The sequence below is a fragment of the Cnephaeus nilssonii genome, assembly GCF_951640355.1.
Source record: "Cnephaeus nilssonii genome assembly, chromosome: 6".
NCBI lineage: Eukaryota > Metazoa > Chordata > Mammalia > Chiroptera > Vespertilionidae > Cnephaeus > Cnephaeus nilssonii.
This window is the reverse complement of record NC_137077.1, coordinates 89288159-89307401: the sequence shown is the minus strand read 5'-3', so window position 1 is coordinate 89307401 and position 19243 is coordinate 89288159. Positions and strand designations below refer to the sequence as shown.

The window sequence follows — 19243 nt, the reverse complement described above, 5'->3', positions numbered from 1 at the left end:
AGCCACATGCACACATGCTCCCATGTGGGGCACATGCACTTCAAGGGCTTCAGAGCATGGCTCCCAGCCAGTGGCAGGCAGTCCGTCAGAAGCACAGTAGAAATGCAAATTCTCATCCCACCCATCCCAGTGGTTTGCAGTCCAAATCTGCAGGTGACCCCTATGCACATTCAAGTTAGAGAAGCAACAGGCTAGACCAGTGGTCGGCAAACTGTGACTCGCGAGCCACATGCGGCTCTTTGGCCCCTTGAGTGTGGCTCTTCCACAAAATACCATGGCCTGGGTGAGTCTATTTTGAAGAAGTGGCGTTAGAAGAAGTTTAAGTTTAAAAAATTTGGCTCTCAAAAGAAATTTCAATCGTTGTACTGTTGATATTTGGCTCTGTTGACTAATGAGTTTGCCGACCACTGGGCTAGACTTTAGGTTCAGAGAAAAGCTCCACCCCCAGACGGTAACCAACAATGATTCCTTCCTCTTGGAAATGCAGCATGGGGTGGAATATAGAGGGCTTCCTTCCCTGGGAAAGGTATATACATATGTTTGAGTAAACTATACTGATAAAAGGGTAATATGCTAATTAGACTGGGATACCTTCCAGACGTCCTTCTGGACAAAGCCATGGTGGCGGGGCTGAGGCAGAGGCAGTTAGGGGCGATTATGCCAGGAAGGGAGGGCAGTTGGGGGCAAGCAGGCCGGCAGGGTGGGGGCAGTTGTGGGCAAGCAGGCTGGCAGGCAGAGTTGTTCAGGGCGATCAGGCAGGCAGGCAGGTGAGTGGTTAGGAGCCAGCAGTCCTGGATTGCGAGAGGGATGTCCGACTGCAGGTTTAGACCCCATCCCACAGGGGTCAGACATCCCCTGAGGGGTCCCAGATTGGAGAGGGTGCAGGCTGGGCTGAGGGACATGCCCCCCCCATGCACGAATTTTGTGCACCGGGCCACTAGTATATTCATAATTGTTTCTAAACATTATTCATGAAACATAATAAGTCTCAACTTATAGATCTAATATTTACTTACTAGTAAGCATTTAACCTTTAAACTTAATCTACCTCAGTATTAAATTAACATCACACGTCTAATATGTCACATGCTTTTTATACTATTTCAACACCTTAAAAAGGAGATAAAAATTGTACACTTAGCCCTAGCCAGTTTTGCTCAGTGTTTAGAGTGTTGGCCTGTGGACTGAAGGTTTGAGGGTTCAATTCTGGTCAAGAGCACGTACCTCGCTTGCAGGCTGGGTCCCAGGCCCCAACAATTGATGTCTCTCTCTCACATTGATGTTTCTCTCTCTCTGTGGGTATGCCTTCCTTTGGTCATATATTGCGTGCCACAATAACAAAATTCGTTTAAAAATCACACCAAAAAAAAATACAATTCAGTGCTTCTTTTATTTCTGGGTATCACACTGCTTGGAAATAAATAGAAAAAATTTACAGCTCAATTATTATTATTATTATTATTATTATTATTATTATTATTATTATACTAGAGGCCTGGTGCATGAAATTCATGCAAGGGGGGAGGTCCCTCAGCCCGGACTGTGCCCTCTCACAGTCTGGGACCCCTCGCTCCTTACCACCCGCCTGCTCACTGCTTACCGCTCAGCTCGCTGCTCCTTAGCGCTGCTGCGGAGGTGGGAGAGGCTCCCGCCACCACTGCCAGCGGTGAGCCCGGCTTCTGGATGAGCGGTACTCCCCCTGTGGGAGCACACTGACCACTAGGGGGCAGCTCCTGTGTTGAGCGTCTGCCCGTTGGTGGTCAGTGCACATCATAGTGAGCAGTCATTCCGGTCATTTAGTTGTTTAGGCTTTTATTATATAGATATTTTTATTGATTTCAGAGAGGAAGAGAGAGGGAGAGAGAGAAGCATCAATGATGAGAGAGAATCATTGATTGGCTGCCTCCTGCACGCCCCCTACTGGGGATGGAGCCCACAACCCAGGCACGTGCCCTGACAAGAATTGAACCCATGCCGAAACCGGTTTGGCTCAGTGGATAGAGCATCGGTCTGCGGACTCAAGGGTCGCAGGTTCGATTCCGGTCAAGGGCATGTACCTTGGTTGCGGGCACATCCCCAGTGGGGGGTGTGCAAGAGGCAGCTGATTGATGTTTCTCTCTCATCGATGTTTCTAACTCTCTATCCCTCTGTCTTCCTCTCTGGAAAAAATCAATAAAAATATATATATAAAAAAAAGAATTGAACCCAGGACCCTTGAATCCGCAGGCTGACACTCTATTCACTGAGCCAAACCAGCTAGGGCCACAGCTTAATTATTAACCAAAGCATGGCATTGTTTAAATAGTTGACATTTTGGGGAATTCGCGTGTACCTTTTTTTTTTTTTGGCCTAACTCATTTTAATGCCATTATGGATTCAGGCTTTTCATAAGACTTTTGTTTTTTCTCTAATACTCATATTGTCTCCATTTTGTCTTTTTTTTTTTCCTGTGTTTCTTTTCCTCTTAACACTGCTTCAAAATTAATATGCCCCTGGCCGAGCTGGTTTGGCTCAGGGGATAGAGCATTGGCCCATGGACTGAAGGGTCCTGGGTTTGATTCCAGTCAAGAGCTGAGCCCTGGTCAGGGTGTGTGAGGGAGTCAACCAATCGATGTGTCTCTCTCACATCAATGTTTCTCTGTCTCTCCCCCTCCCTTCCATTCTCTCTAAAAATCAATGGAAAAGTATCTTCAGGTGAGGATTTAAAAAAAATTAACATGCTTCTGGCATCATCTGGCAGACTTAGGTCTGCTTTGACTTTTCTTGTCCACAGTAAGGAATCAGCTAGTCTCCAAGGAGCTCTGGTTTCTTTTCTTTTTTAATATATTTTATTGATTTTTTACAGAGAGGAAGGGAGAGGGATAGAGAGTTAGAAACATCGATGATGGAGAAACATCGATCAGCTGCCTCCTGCACACCCCCGACTGGGGATGTGCCCGCAACCAAGGTACATGCCCTTGACCGGAATCGAACCTGGGACCTTTCAGTCCGCAGGCCAACGCTCTATCCACTGAGCCAAACCAGTTTGGGCTCTGGTTTCTTTAAGAGGTAAATGTATTAGGTACCAATACCTGGATGCTTGTGGTGTGAATCAAATTATCTACATGAGGACGGAGGGGGAGGAGGAGTCTCCGCTTTTCGGCCACTCCAATAAGAGAACCAAGTTCTGCCGCCTCATGGCAAAGAAAAAACACAACACCTCTCCCCCCAAAAAAATCCAAAACAAAAAAGGCTTTTGCCAAGATCCCCAGTGACCTTAAGCTCACTAAATCTGATGGATACTTATTAGCCATTGTCTATTTTCCCCTTCAATCTAATCCTCTTCCCCTGTTGCCTAGCTCCATGGTTGGCTCCACCAACCATCCTCTTAGGCTGGCCAGAAACCTGACGACTCATTCTTAACACCCTTCCCTCCCTAATCCATCATATTCATTGCCAATCTGTACATTTCACTTTCCAAACCTCGATCAGGTCTATGATATCCCTTCTTTGTCACTACCACTAATCTAGACCAAGCTAACTCCATCTTGTGCCTAGACCACTGCTAAAGCCTACTGTCTCCATGTTGGTCCCTGTATCCCTCCAATTGGCACTCTATACTACAGCCAAATAGTCTCAAAATGCAAATCTGATCCTCTGGCTCTCTTATTTAAAACACTTCAATTTATGACGTACTTATGACATATGTACATGTCAAAATCCTTAACATGACCTGGCACAGTCTGCTGCCTATGTGATTCTTTCCTCTTATCTTGCATCATGCCCTGGCCCCAATTCCCTTGCTCCAGGCATATTAACATTTCCTGTACTATGGCAAATTCATATTTGGGTTTAACGCTTTTTGGTCTTCAGGGCAGAATTTGAAGTGTGATTTTAAACAATGGAATTGCCTTTCTAAGCATATAGGAATATTCTAAGCTCATTAAGAAAGTTGATACAAATGTAGCTGAAATGGCTATTATTGTTATACTAGAGGCCCGGTGCATGAAATTCATGCATGGGTGGGGTCCCCTCAGCCCAGCCTACACCCTCTCCAATCTGGGACCCCTTGGGGGATGTCCGACATCCCTCTCACAATCCAGGACTGCTGGCTCCTAACTGCTCACCTGCCTGCCTGCCTGATTGCCTCTAACTACCCCCCCCCCCCCCCGCCAGCCTGATCACTTCTAACTGCCTCTGCTTGCCGGCCTGATCACCCCCAACTGCCCCCCCCCCCCCGCTGGCCTGGTTGCCCTACACAGCCTGCTGTTCAGTCATTTGGTTGTCCCTCACTAACCCCCCTGCCAGCCTTGTCACCCAACACAGCCTGCTTGGTCGTTACTATTACTGTGACAGTGTCCCGGACAATTTGCATATTCTTCTATTATTGTATAGATTTATTGATTACAACCAGCCATACAAATTTCTCAGTTGCTGCTCACATGTTCAGCTAGATGGTATACAAGTGACATACACACACACATACACACATGCACAGACACTCATAGATAGTTGTTATCACATGTTTCTAAGATTCTATAATAGCTGGATAAATGCCAACCAACAGCTTTAGCTTTCCCAAAGACCTTCTGCAGGGATGTTCTGCTTTTTTTGGCCTGTATACTTTGTCTGATTTCACAATGTTGTGCATTTTTTGTCTTTACAGAGTACATGTTGACCACCAGGAATTCCAGACATAGAATCTGCACTTCTTTAGAAAGGTCTGACCAAGACTTTGCAAAATCTAGGCAGCTCAGAAACCAGCTGCTCCTTGAAAGTGCATGCTTCCTGCAGGCACTGACCCACCCGGGGTCACACATGTACATGTGCACACCCACCCAGAGTTACTGGTGTTCATTACACTCAATGATTTTAATCCGTTTTTCTTTGTTTTTCACATTTGAGAACTTGGATCCAACCCACTCTCGCCCCTGCAATACATCTGAAGATAGGAATTTGAAGGCCCTAATTTGGTGCAGGGGTTACCTGTTAGTTTTTTTTTAATCCTCACCTGAGAACTTGTTTTTTGTTTTTTTTTTTTTAATTGATTTTAGAGCGAGAGAGGAAGGGAGAGGGAGAGAAAGAGAAACATTAATGTGAAAGAGAAACATCAATTGGTTGCCTCCTGTACACACCCTGACTGGGATCAAACTCACAATCTGGGCATGTGCCCTGACCAGGAATTGAACCCAAAACCTTAAAAATTTTTTTTAACCTTTTGCACTCGGATGTCGAGATTAAAATTACTCTTTGAATGTATCAATAATTTGAAATATAAAAAAAATCCCAATAAATAAGTTTGTATGAAAAAAAAACACTCCAGTTTTTTATTCTACTGCCACGCTTTGTAAAATCTGGGGTATTTAAAAAATTAAATCCTGCGTAGAATAAAGGAATGGAGAAAAAAGCAAGCGAGTGCAAAGGGTTAAAGTATATTTTTATTGATTTCAGAGAGGAAGGGAGAGGGGTGAGAGGGATAGAAACACCAATGATGAGAGAGAATCATTGATCGGCTGCCTCCTGCATGTCCCCTACTGGGGATCGAGTCCACAACCTGGGCATGAGCCCTGACTGGGAATTGAACTGTGACTTCCTGGTTCATAGGTTGATGCTCAACCACTGAGCCACGCCGGCCGGATGAACCTGGAACTTTTTGATGTATGGGACGATGCTCCAACTAACTGAGCCACACCAGCCAGGCTGATCCATGTTTTTGTAAATAAAGTTTTATTGGAACACAGTTGTGCTCATTCATTTATGCATTGCCTATGGCTGCTTTTGTGCTATAATGGCAGAGTTGAGTAGTTGTGACAGAGACCATCTGGTCTGCAAAGCCTAATGGTTCCCTCAATCCTGCTACACTCACCACTTTGAGCTTTGGAAGAGAAAGAAGTTGAAGGAAGAAGGGGAGAGGCCCTTGGGATGATACGTATTCTTTAGAAGAGGGAGCCTGGAAAAGAAGCAGAACAGTCTTGGCCACTTCTGCCTGCCTCACCCGGACAACGGTGGGAGGTCTTGGTTTGGGTCCTCTTGGTGCAGCTGATAGGCTTCAGTGACCAGCAACCACTGTTCAGTTTGCACAAATAAATATTGTTGAAGGGGGTGATGTAGGGAAGGAACTGCTTCATTCTTTTTTTTCGAATTGATTTTTAGAGAGAGTGGAAGGGAGAGGGAGAGAGAAACATGGATCAGCTGCCTCCTGTATGCCCCCTACTGGGGATCGAGCCCACAACTGGGGCATGTGCCCTGATGGGGAATCGAACCAGCAACCTTTTAGAGAACAGGACAATGCCCAATCAACTGAGCCACACTGGCCAGGGCAAGGAACTATTTCATTCCTTCTTTAAACTAGCAGCTCCACTGTGCACTTAACTGACACTGTATGTCTTATCATTGATTTAATGCCCTGATTTTAATCCTGGGTAGATTTGACCACTCATTACTAGTAGATGTGGATGCTGACCTTCTAGTACAGCGGTCACCAACCGATGGTCCACGGACCACTGGTGGTCCATGAGGTCCGAAAGGTTGGCTACCGCTGTCCTAGTACACTCTGTTCTCACTCCCCCTTTTTGTCACCTCATGTAGGAGAGTTGATCAAAGATATGAAGACACCTCTGAAGTAACTTTGCACATGCAACTGATAGAAGCTGGATAGAGTAGCAATTAAGTGCCAGGACCTGCAACCAGACAAACTGGGGTTAAACCTTGGCAGTCATTTACTGGCTAAATGACCTGGGGGAAAATGCCTAACTTATTTTTAACCCCTCCCCCCTATTGATTTCAGAGAGGAAGGGAGAGGGAGAGAGATAGAAATATCAATGATGAGAGAGAATCATTGATTGGTTGCCTCCTGCATGCCCGTCACTGGGGATCGAGTCCACAGCCCAGGCATGTGCCTGGACTGGGAATCAAACAGTGACCTCCTGGTTCATAGGTCTACGCTCAACTACTGAGCCAAGCCGATAGGGCTTACCTAACTTATTTATTTATTTATTTATTTATTTATTTATTTATTTATTTATTTATTTTATTGATTTTTTACAGAGAGGAAGGGAGAGGGAGAGAGAGTTAGAAACATTGATGAGAGAGAAACATCAATCAGCTGCCTCCTGCACACCCCCTACTGGGGATGTACCCACAACCAAAGTACATGCCCCTAACCGGAATTGAACCTGGTACCCTTGAGTCCACAGGCCGACGCTCTATCCACTGAGCCAAACTGGTGGGCTAACTAACGTTTTTTTTATCCTCAATTTCCTCATCTTTTAAAATGGAGGGCTGGCCCTAACGGGTTTGGCTCAGTGGATAGAGTGTCGGCCTGCGGATTGAAGGGTCCCAGGTTCAATTCCGGTCAAGGGCATGTACCTTGGTTGCGGGCACATCCCCAGTAGGGGGTGTGCAGAGGCAGCTGATTGATTTTTCTCTCTCATCAATGTTTCTAACTCTCTCTCCCTCTCCCTCCTCTCTGTAAAAAATCAATAAAATATATATTTTAAAAAAAAGTAAAATGGAGGGCTGATGAGGATCAAATGAATTAGAACATGTAAAGCACTTAGACCTGTGCCTGGCACATAAGCATTTGGAAAATGTTAACTGCTGTTCTGTGCTTTACAAGCTACAAGGGAAAAAGAAAACTGGCTAAATGCAGTGTAGGAAAAAGCCTCCAACAGGGTGAATTCTCCCCACTAGGTGTCACAATTCAGCAAGCACTGTCTGTCCCTTGACTTGGGGTGGCTGGCTGGAAACTTAATTTTTGCTTGTTTATCATTTTTGATTGGATTTGGTGATTTCAAGGGGAATAAACTGACATACTATCTTTAGAGGTCTCTGGGGATGCAGCAATTCCGGCAGAATTGCTGATATGCAGGGCTGGTAGGAGCTGTTTGGAATACTGCCTTTGTTCATAGTTAATGTGACCTATAATTTATTGTCCAAACTAAGATATTTTGAGAGTGAATGGGGGACTATTAATAACTATGTCAGGAGTAGTAAATGGCATGTTCCCGACAACCTGGATATAGTCACCCTACCTTTTCCTCAGCACTTCCAGAATCTCCAGGCCACAGACTCACTGACATTCCTCAGAAGCCTGGTGCAGTCAGCAGTGACAACATGCTTTTGGGAGTTCCTGCCCTAAAATCTTGCCTCCTTGTCAGGTATTTGTTTGAGTTTTGTCCTCTGTGGACCTAGCAGTATGTGTCTGCCTTACAGACTGTAAGCCTCCTCATGTTGAATAATTACGTATCATCTGTGGCTTCCCTCCATGGCTTTTCCCTGCAGCTGTGAACCCCTTTGGAGGCACTGAGTCCGCCTTCTCTGGATGTGTTGAAGGAGGGTGAGCAGTTTGGCCACTTCCTGGGTTATTGCTTGAAGGGTTTTTTCTAAGGTTTTTTCCATCGCTAAGGCTCATAATCTTTGGTTATCAAATTTGCTTATCTTTTTTAAAGGGCAGGAGGACCCTCTAGCCACTCCAACAGGTAATTACATATGTGACTCAGCCCTTGTTGAGCCCCCAAGTTTCATCAACCTTTTGATAAAACTCTTGTAATTATGACATGCTGGAATTGGCTCCCGGCACTTATCTTTTTTAAAGGGCAGGAGGAAGCTAACAAAATCAAACGTTGTGCTTTTGCCCCCATCATCTTGGCCATCCCATCAACCCTGTGGCATTGGTATTATTAGGGTGAAGAAACTAGAGAGGTACAGTGCACAAAAGGCAGAGCCAGGATTCCAGATCTGCATGGCTCCAAAGCCCTGTGGTTTCTACCACACCAGGCTGCCTCCGGCCTTTACAGTAAGAGCAGTCACCAGCAGACATCCTTAGCAAGCCCCTTTCCCTCTCCGGGTAACAATTTCTTCTGGAAGTTGACTGGAGTTTGCAAATATGTGCTAGAGGGCTGGAGAGATTGGGGCTAATGGGGGCTAGCCTTGGAAGAATTTATGGGTGGGGCATTGAATAAGGTTTTGAAGGAGGGGAATGGAGAGTCAGGAGATGGGCTATTGATTTAAGTCTAAAAGACACAAACAAGACTGTGTGTGTATGAGGGGGTGGGGGCTGAGGAGATGAATGGAAATTGCCAGTCTAATTAGGAGATTATAAGCAGGTCTAAAACTTTGTCTCAACTCATATTTAGAACATGATCGTGCACATGGGAAGCACAGAATACATTTGATGGCAGTAATGATGATGACGGCTGCCAGTGGTCACTTCAGAGAAGAGTCCGGGTCTTCTGCTTCAAGAATCCAGGCCTGGAAATGCCTATAGGAAGCACTCTGCCAGAGATGTCTAACTTGAGTTTTTCCTGCTTCAGTTCAGTTCTTCCGGGCATACCATGCCCTTTACCAGCACTTGGAGGCCTTTAGCTCCCGGGGAGACAAGATAGCGGCTCCTCCCGGCAGTATCTAATACACACCCGCGACGTCAACATCTCAAATAGTCCGTCCCAAATACCAGGGAAGGATTTCTTAGGTGTGGAGGTGGGGGTGGTGAGATCAGAGAGCCTGGCCCGAGGGGAAAGCTGAGATCCCTGCCAGCGAGGACCTAGGGTGGAGAATGGGGCCGAGCCCCGGAGCGCGCACACACAGGCCCTGACCTCCCCTCCCCAAAGTCAGGTCCGGGCTGCGGCTCGGGCTGTGAGGGCGAGGGGAAGGCGTCGTACTAGCGCCTCTGATGAGCGGCCAATCCGAGGATCCAGGCGGTGGTGCGGGGGTTCCGGAGACCCACAGGCGGCCCCGACCGGCTCGGGAAACCCGTGTCCAGCACGACCCTGGCTTCCCTCCTCGGGCTCCCTCCAGCTCCGACGCAGGGGAACCAGATAGTGGGTGTTGCAGACCCCCTGATCCTCCCGCAACCTCGGCCGGGGCCCCAGCGCACGCTCCAGCTCCTTCTGGCAGCCCTGTCACCCCGCCCCTCACGCTCAGCCCCGGCCCGGGCCCCGGTGGACCCGCCACGCCCCTCCCCGCCCCGCGGCCTCGCCCCGCCCCGCGGCCTCGCCCCGCCCCCGCCCTGCAGCCCTGCCATTCCCGGGCAGGCCCCGCCCCGCGGCCTCGCATAGCCCCGCCCCCGAAGCCTTGCCCCGCCCCCGCCCCGCGGCCGGCCCCGCCCCGCAGCCTCGCCATTCCCGGGAAGGCCCCGCCCCCCGTTTCCGCTGGCGGTGGCTGTGGCGGTGGCGGCGAGGGAGCTCGAGGGAGCCGGGATCCCGCATTCCTGGGAGCTCGGTGAGTGCGGCCCCGGGCGGGCGGGCTCGGGAGCGGGCCGGGCGAGCTTGCGGGATCCGGGACGGCTTTGGGTGAGCTAGGCGAGCCCTTCACCAGGTTTCCAGAGAGGGGAGCGCCTCAGGGGCGCCCCGAGAAGGGGGTGTCGGGAGGGCGGCTGTGGGGCGGAATGAGGGAGGGATGGGGCAGGCTCTCTGCGAGGGCCAGGACGCGGCCCAGGAAGAGGAAGGTGTGTGTGGGGGGGCCCGGGATTGGGGCGAAGAGGGATCTGCACGGAGAGGCTCGGAGGACCTTTTGGGAGTGGAGCGAGGGAGGGTGAACCGAGGGGTCCCTGGCGAAGGGATGGGAGGTCTGAGGGGTGCAGCAGAAAGGGAGAGCCTGGGAGCTGTCATGGGTTTCTGACTGTGTGGCCCAGTAGACCCCAGTGGCTTGGGGGTTGTCCATACAGCACCCCCAGGGCGGGCTAGGGGTTCGATCAGGACTGGGTTACCGCCTGCAGGCCCTCCTCCTTCCCCCCCACCCCCGCCCCCATTCCTTGGGTCACTGCTGGCTAATCGGCACTCAGAGTGACAGAGCTTTGGCACACCTCAAGGTACAAGATGTAGTCCATCTGTGCCTCAGCTTTGGGACTTTAAGAAACTTTCTTGTGGTTAAATAAAAAAAGTCCAAAGAAGAAACTGGCTTGTTATGAGGGCAGTATTTGTACTTGTGTATCTCGAAACTGGAGTCTTGGTTCTTCTTTCTTTGCAAAAGATATTGTTCTCTTCTCTACCTCTTCCCTGGATGCCTGCGGAGTCCCGGAAATTTGAAGCATTGGGTAGTATGGGATCCCCTGGGCTGTGTGGACCTTTCCCCATCCCCAAAACGAAAACCAGAAGGCAGCTACTCACCTCCCTTTGGTTCAGAGAACCAAACTCCTTATGTGAGGGTGCCCTTCTGACCTGCAACTGTCCTCTTCTCTGACTCAGGTATTTCCTCCTCCAGGAAGCTTTCCTGGACTAGTGGAGAAAACTGAGGACTCAGGCTCTGACCCCCGTGTACTAGCCAGCTTTCCTCTCTCTACTAAAAATAGTTATAGGGAATGTTTTGTATGTAGTTCTGCTATAAAGATGTACAGTCAGCTTGTCATCCTAAGTAATGGAGGGGAGAAGAGGTATTAGGGATAATTTCAAACAATGGACTGTACAAATCATTTATATTTAGCTAAGGAATGCAGCCAGGGAGGCAGACATTTACACCAGCTTCCTACCCTCTGCCTGGTTCTGGCATGGCTGTTGCAGCTGGGCGGTGGGTCGGGGGTGAGGAAGGGAAGTGGATAGGGGTGGATAAAACCTGAAGGGTAATTCTGTTCTGTACTCATTCTTGGAAGACCTGCTGTGTGCAAGGCTCTGGACCACAGAGAGTAGGCTACAATGAAGTGGGATTATTGTTTATTTGAATTAATCAGATATTAATCTTTTTTAAATCTAGGAACTGATATTTAATATTAATAACAATAACTAGTGTTTATAAAATAATGTATAGTTGACCAAGTGCTTTCTCTGAACATTAGGTGTATATAATTTTATTTGAGTCACATATAATCTTTTAAAGTATATGTTATTTTTAATTGCCTTCTTATAGGTTGGGAAAGTGAGGCTCAGAGAGAATAAATGACTTCTCTGAGGTCACGAACTTATTAAGTGGAAGAAATAGAACTTGAACCTGTGGCCTCTGACGCATCATGCCTGTGCTTTCCTGTTGTGCTGTGCTGCCATCTGCCATTTTTCTCTATTGAGCTGGAGGATCTTAGCCTCAACACCACCTATGTGTGCAGCTCTGGGCACATTACCTCCTCTTTCCAAATTTCTGTTTTGGAGGGTTATTGGGGTAAAATCTTTCTAGAGTCTGTTCTGGCACCATATAATTAGCAGTATAAGATCATATTGGCAGCCAGTCAGACAATTAATAAGTGAAAAATTTTTTTAATTGTGGTAAAAAACACAAAATTTATCATCTTAAACATTTTAAAATGTCCAGTTCAATTGCATTAAGTATATTCATTGTCCATCAGATCTCCAAACTTTCTCATCTGCATAACTGAAACTGTATACCCATTAAACAGTAACTTTTCATTTCTCCCTCCCCCAGCCCTTGGCAACCTCCATTCTACTTACTGTGCTTTATTCAGCTCCTACTATGTGCTTCATAAATGTTGCCTTTGAGGAATTAAGGAGAAGCAGCTCAGCTTAAGTGGGAAGCCCCTGGGCCAGGGGTGGCTGGCCAGCGTGCTGGTCCTCATCCCTGAGTCTCTAACTCCAGCACTGGAGTATTGTTAAGTGAATGAGTGAGTTGGTGAGGCCTTGGGCAAGTGCCTTCACCTCTCATAGCTTTAGTTTCCTGCTTGCAAAGTAAGGATAACAGTAGCAGTCTCTCAGGCCTTTGGAGGAGCAATGAGGTAATGTATGTGAAGCACGAAGCTTCGGGCCTCCTACATAGCAGGTGTGCAGAAGATGGTGGCTGTTATTTATACTCTAGCTGAGGAGACTAGACTAATATGCTTGGAACAAGACTTCCTTTTTTTACTATTAAGGCCCAGGCCTGCTGTGGTTGTCATCCCCAGTGACTGAGGGAATGGATCTAATCCAAGTGCCATAGCCTGGCACTCGACATCCTTTCTATCCATTCCAGGCCTGCCTGTGTAGCCTTATCTCCCACTGGTCTCCCTCCAGGAACCCTCAGTTCTAGCCAGATGGATCTCCCAAGCATGCTTTGCTCATTCCTTTGTCTTTTAGTTCATACTGTCCCATCTTCCTGGAATGCTCTTTCCCAGCCCTCTCCCTCTTCCAAGACCCGACTCATGTCTGAGCTCTTTCATGGAACCTTCCCTGGCTCACCTATCCTAAAAGTTTCTTTGAAACTCCTATGACATTTTTTGTCTTCATCTCTCCTGGCTTTTATATATTACACTAGAGGCCCGATGCACAAAGATTCGTGCAAGAATGGGCCTTCCTTCCCCTGGCTGCTGGCACCACCTTCACTCTGGCTGGAGCCACCCTTCTGCCTTCGCTCCGCTCGGAGCTGCCTTTCCAACTTCCCACGCTGCCCAGAGGCCCGGAGCTGCTGGGGCGGTGCCTGTGTATGCAAATTAACCAGCAATCTTTGTTGGGTTAATTTGCATACTCACTCCTGATTGGCTGGTGGGTGTCGCGAAGGCACAGTCAATTTGCATCTTTCTCTTTTATTAGTGTAGATGGGGTGATTCTTCAGTGAATTTGATGAATACTTAGTATGTATGTGTCATAGGACAAGAGTCTGTTCTAAGTTCTGGTGATGCAAAAAGGTAAAGGTCCTTGTCTTCATGGGGCTTATAGTGTAGTAAAGGGTTAAGAAAGGGGTTCAACAGTGACAAATCGAACTATAAGGTGAGTGGCCTGTGAGAGGAGAATGTTACGTGGGTTCAAACAGCAGGACAAGTCACCCTGATTCTGGAGGAATGCTTCATGTAGCAGGTGGTATCTGACATGAACTTTGAAGGGTGGCTTGCATTTCACAGAAGGGAGGAGGAACCAACCTGAGGAAAGGCACTAAGTAAGTGTTGCAGTGTGTAAATAGCATAGGTTGGCCAGTGAGTGGGTTATGTGGAGGGAAGCAGAGAAATAAAAGGCTAGATAGGGAGACAATGGCTATATAGTAGGCAGCTTCAAATGTCCAGCCAAAGAATTTCATCTATCCATTCATTCAAGAGAATGTGAGTGCCCACCCTGTGCACTCCTTGGGAAGCCCTGGAACTTGGCAGGGTTTTGAATAGGGGTTACAGAAGCAGGGCTAGGCCTCAGGTGGGTGAGTCTGGGGTCTGTTAAGAGGGGAAATCATGGTGGGGAGAGTGGCTGGGCAGCTGTGAGGAATGGAGAGAAAGGACTGAATCTGAGATATTTTGGGAGAAGGATTGAGACAATTTGTGAATTGGTTGGCTGGGGTGGTGAGGAAAGGACGAAGGGGGATTGAAATGGATTCTGAGCATCATTGGGAAGATGCAGTGCCACTTGCTATTCTAGTGAGTATCATAGTTTCTCTAATTAGATTGTAAGCTCCTTCAGGCTTAGATTCTAACCACCTCTACGTTCTCCTTGGCCCAGTACCCACTGCTGAGAGACATAGAGTAGGCACAGTGTCAGAGGACCCCTGACATTTCAAGAAATTAGTCTTGTCATGGGAATGTAATGTATGCATGGTGACTGTCCTCTCCTATATAATAAAAGCCTAATATGCAAATCAACTGAATGGCGGAACTACCGGTGGAATGACTAATCACTATGACGCACGCTGACCACCAGGGGCAGATGCTCAATGCAGGAGCTGCCTCCCCAGCCTGCAGCCCCCAGGCCAGCCAAGGCGTGTGGCAGCGGGGGAGCCCCCCATCACCACCCCGCCAGTTGCCCTGCAGAGGGAGGCGACTTGCGGTTGTGGTGGTGACGGGGGTGGGAGGGTGGGGCCAGCCAGTGCGTGGGTGGCAGGGGGGTGGCGGGGACCAGCAGTGGTGGAGGCAGGGCGATTGGGGGGTGGGGCCAGCCCACTCAGGTGGGGCCGGTGAGCAGGGGCGCCAGGCCGGCCAAGGTGGGTGCCAGCATGGGGGTCCCCCTCCCGATCGCCCCACTGATTGCCCCACAGATCAGCCCTGATTGCCGGCCAGGCTTAGGGACCCTACTCATGCATGAATTTCGTGCACCGGGCATCTAGTAGTTAATACTGTACTGTATATTTGAAAGTTGGTAAGTGAATAGATCTTAAAAGTTTTCATCACAAGAAAAACAAATTGTAACTATGTATGTATGTTGATGGATGTTGACTAGACTTATGTGGTTGTCATTTTTTAATATGTACAAATATCAAACAATTATTTGTATATCTGAAACTAATATAATTTATATGTCAATTATATTTCAATAAAAAATAAGAATCCATTTTGCCATCCCCTCAAAAAATAATCTTGTACCTTCTAGAATCCCAAATTTGCATCCGCAGGAAAATTTTTACATGGGCCTGGATTTCTCCAGAGTCGTGTTTCCACAGAGCCGAGTGTTTCCTGTGTATCTTCACACCCCAAATTAACTACCCTTTAAACTTCTGCTACAATTTCATCTCTCATTTGATGGCCATTTTCCACCAAGTTTTTATTGCTCCACAAGAGTACTTTGGATGTGGTAGAGATGAAAACAAAGTGGCCTGTTCTTTACATCAGCCACCTAGGGTATGTGAATCAAATTCGTGTCTCAATAAAGTTACACACTTTTACATATCTTGAAACTTTGGGTTGCTTGTGAGTGATCAAAATTACTAACATTAAATCTTTGGGTGCCCGGGGTCTACCTCAGAGATGACATGGGTACTCTTACGTAACTGCCCATACCAGACATCACTAATTGATCACAGTGGTCTTTCCAGGGCTTGGGTTCTGCTAATGATGCTTTAGGCACCCACCACCAGCTCAGTGGAATGGGCACAGCAGCTGGAACCAGTGTGCCATTTCTGGCTTTCTCCACCTATTGAATGAATGGGTTCTTGATGGGAGACTGCTGCCCCAAAGAGTGGCCACTGCTGGACAACATTCACCCTAGAGTGGCTTCACAGAGAAGTGATGACCTAATTTTTGTTTTCCTGCAGGAATATCCTGAGATCTTATCTGTCAGCAGCCAAGGTGTTTGTAGGAAACTCAAAGAAAACAGGTCAGTATTGGTCTGGGTCCATTGTGGTGGAGCCTTAGAAAGTCTTTGTGCTATAAACTGAAGTCAGAGTCGCTTTTGCCCTTTAACTGTGGGTTGGGGAGGAGGATAACATAGGATACTGATATTTTTTTAGACCGTCTCTCTGCCCTAGCACTTGACTTGGAAGTGATAAGCTCCTTAAATCGGGCTTTGGGGGCCAGGAGAGAGATCCTCCTCCCTACTGTTTCTGATTGGCAGCTAGCAATATTCTTAATTTCTTTCTTGGAGAACCACCCTGATTGTAAGGAGGAAGCCTAGGGAAGCAGGAGAGGCCTGTAACTTCCTGCTTCCTGTCTCCTCCCAGCAGGCTTGGGAGCTAGGGTGGAGGACCTCCCACCAGCCATTCAAAAAAGCATCTGTGGGAATCTGGCCAATGCTGTCTAACTCTTATTCCCCTGCTCTGGCTGCTACAGGAATGCCCCTGGCCCTCCAGGTGGCACCCTCTGCGGGGACCCTCATCAAGGTCCTCCTCTCTGCTCCTATGGACTCGGGGGGTCTTGCTTTGTTCCCAGCACTGGTTCATCCAGCCCCTGTGGATCTACTTTAGGCAGCCTGTGTGGATGCTGCTGATTCAGGTTCCCTAGGGTTGCTGCTTACAGACCCTGGTCTTTTCATGTTTTACTTTCTGTGTGTTTTATTCTGTGGCTTCCTCCTGCTGGGTGATGTGTAAATCTTCTACCTTCTAAGAATCTAGCAGTGTGGCCGTGGGGGTGGTGGTTGCGGAAAGGATGGTGCTGGCTGGTAGCTTAACCTGCCAAAAGGGTCCCTTCTCTAAGTTCCAGCAGAAATTATTTGGTGTTTCAGGAGTGGCCACCAACCTTATTGTCCTGCCATGTTTTTGCACATTGTACTTGGGTTGCCAATATTTATATTTGTCACTATCCTCATGGGCCACAGTTTCAGACTCTTTACATATGTCCACAACTAATTTATTTAAAGTGTATTAATCTTAATTTAAATCTCATTTAATTTTCACAAGAGTCTAGGGAGGTAGCTGTCATTTCCCCCCATTTTATAAAGGCAGCAGCTAAGGAGAGAGTTGGTCAGAGACTTGCAGGGTTCAAACCCAGGCAGTCCGGCTGCCACGCTGCCTGTCCTACAGCAGAACTTGGCTGGCTGTTCTCATAAGGTCCTGGGCAGGGCCTGCCTGGAGCTGCTGCAGCAGGAATATGGAAACTCCCATTTTAAGTCTCCCCCCTCCCTGGGACCTGGATGGGTATCCACTTTCATTCTCACTGCTCTTGGGTTTGGGGCACCACCTGTGAGTGGACTATGCAGGGCAGACAGGCACATGGGCCCGGGCTGAGGGTAATCAGCCTGGTGAAAATCAGGTGGTGGGGAGGGAAGGGCTGAGGCCAAGTGATGAGAGGCCTTGCTGCTCAGCACATCCTGGCTCCTCAGCATATCCTGTCCCATGACACAGGTTCTGCGGGGCCTGGTCCTAGGGGGAGGACTTGGTGGGGAGCTTCCCAGGAGGCCTGCATGGTCTGACATCACCAGTCACCTTAGCCAGATGACCGTCCTTCTGTGCATCTGTGTTGAAGCCACAAGAGGGAGACCTGAGTGGAGGACTTTCCGGACAGGAAGTGTATCCTCTCCTATGGCTTTGGCCTCAGAGGGCTGTCATGCCTTTGAACCTCTGGAATGATGACCAGCTCCCGGGCGGGAGGTTCTAATCCTGGCTCCTGCCTCTGCCTCTAACAGGCTCGGTGACCTTTGGCAAGTTACTTGCTTTCTTCAGGTCGTCTTCTACCCACAGAAGGAGCGGCTGGGTTATCGATTGCTAAGGTTCCTTCCAGCTCTGATGGAGGTGGTTTCTCAGGTGGGATGAAGGCACAAGTCTTGGCTTCTAATCCTGGGGCTTCCCAGATACCTCTTCCTCTTGCTGTGTGCTCTCTGGCCCTGGCCTAGAAGTGGATGGAAGAGGAAAGTTAATGAGTAAACCCAAGGCTCTGATTTTTGATAGAAGCTGGATGGGGGTGAAGGTTGTTTACAGAGATGGTCACCTGTCTGGTTAGTGGCAGGGCCTTGCTGCCTGACTTCCACCCTCTGCTCATGGCTCTGCTGCTACTTCCGTTTTAACTGCCTCCTGCCCCAGCCTGATGCATTTAGGAGGTAGAAGGCTCCATTGCTGGAGTCCAGCACAATAAGTTAATAATTTCAACTTCAATGATAGCCACAGCATAATGAAACAAGAGTGTCTGCCTGGGTCCAGCTTCCAAACCCTTTCCCTCCTCTCAAACCATAAACACAACCAAAAACGTAGCTGAACTGGACTCGGGCACTTGAGGAGTGGGTGGAGCCAGAAGGAGCACTTCCGCTGGCTTTCAGTGTCCCAGTGTGTGCTCCAGTCTACGTTCAGGAGCCAAATGCAGATTACTTTTTGATTATCCATTGTTTATTATTATCTGTGCTTTTGAGTTTACCACACCCCTTCCTCCCCTCTGTCTTCCTACACCCTCTCCCCTTACAGTGGCTGGAAATTAATTGCACTTTGAATACTCGCTTACTTTCTGAGAGACTCGTGACCAATTCTATGCTCAATGGTCAGCATTTATTAAAAATGTCTCAGCTTGTGATGGGAAGAGGAAAGGATGGGGATGGAGAACAGTCCAGGGGTCTGAAGAGTCAGGCAGCTCGGTGGATCCCCTGGGAACCCTCCATTAATTAGAGAGGCGCGGCTGTCACTGCAGGAAGGCTGAGGGGCCTCATGGCCTCTGGTTCAGGATCTTGGTGAGTTCTGGGCCTTGGCCTTAGCACCTTAGGGCCGCTGCTAATCCCCACAGCACCTTCGGGCAAATTTGAAAAATTTCTCTTTCTCAGGTTAAAAAGGAAAATTAAACTGAAGATATTATTGTAAAACCTGAACAACATCCAACTGCATAGGATAGCCTTCTAGAACCCTGGCAGGCAGGGCCCTGCTGTGTATATACCTGTGCTCACGCCCCTCCCCGCTCCCAGTGAGGGAAGTATGTATGTCAGTTTCAGAGTCTGGGAGAAGGCCTGGGTGAAAGGGCCTGTGAGAACAGTGGACAGGTGAGGAAAGTGATCTCAGGGGATGCTCAGAGCAAGGTTGGAACAGCGTGTGGCCATGTACGTGTGTGTGCGTGTGTGAGAAAGAGAGAGACAGAGAAGGGGAGAGAGAGAGAGGAGAGAGAGAGAGAGAGAATATGTATACTTGAGATAGAGAAAGGATGTGTATACTTGCCCTGAGAGAGAGAGAGAGAGAGAGAGAGAGAGAGAGAGAGAGAGAGGATATGTATACTTGAGATAGAGAAAGAGAGAAGATGTGTATACTTGCC

The 19243-nt window shown here is 48.3% G+C and overlaps 1 protein-coding gene across 2 annotated transcripts in view; it reads left to right on the top strand.

Annotated features, from left to right (window-relative positions):
* The first annotated feature begins 10064 nt into the window (after positions 1–10064).
* TSPAN9 (tetraspanin 9) overlaps positions 10065–19243 on the top strand; it is a 196976-nt gene continuing 187797 nt past the window's right edge. Inside the window, exons 1-2 of one of the 2 annotated variants that reach the window (XM_079774391.1) lie at positions 10065–10200; positions 15841–15902. The gene's annotated coding sequence lies outside the window, so the exon portion shown is untranslated. The remainder of the gene's footprint in view (positions 10201–15840; positions 15903–19243) is intronic. The other variant, XM_079774390.1, reaches the window with a different exon arrangement.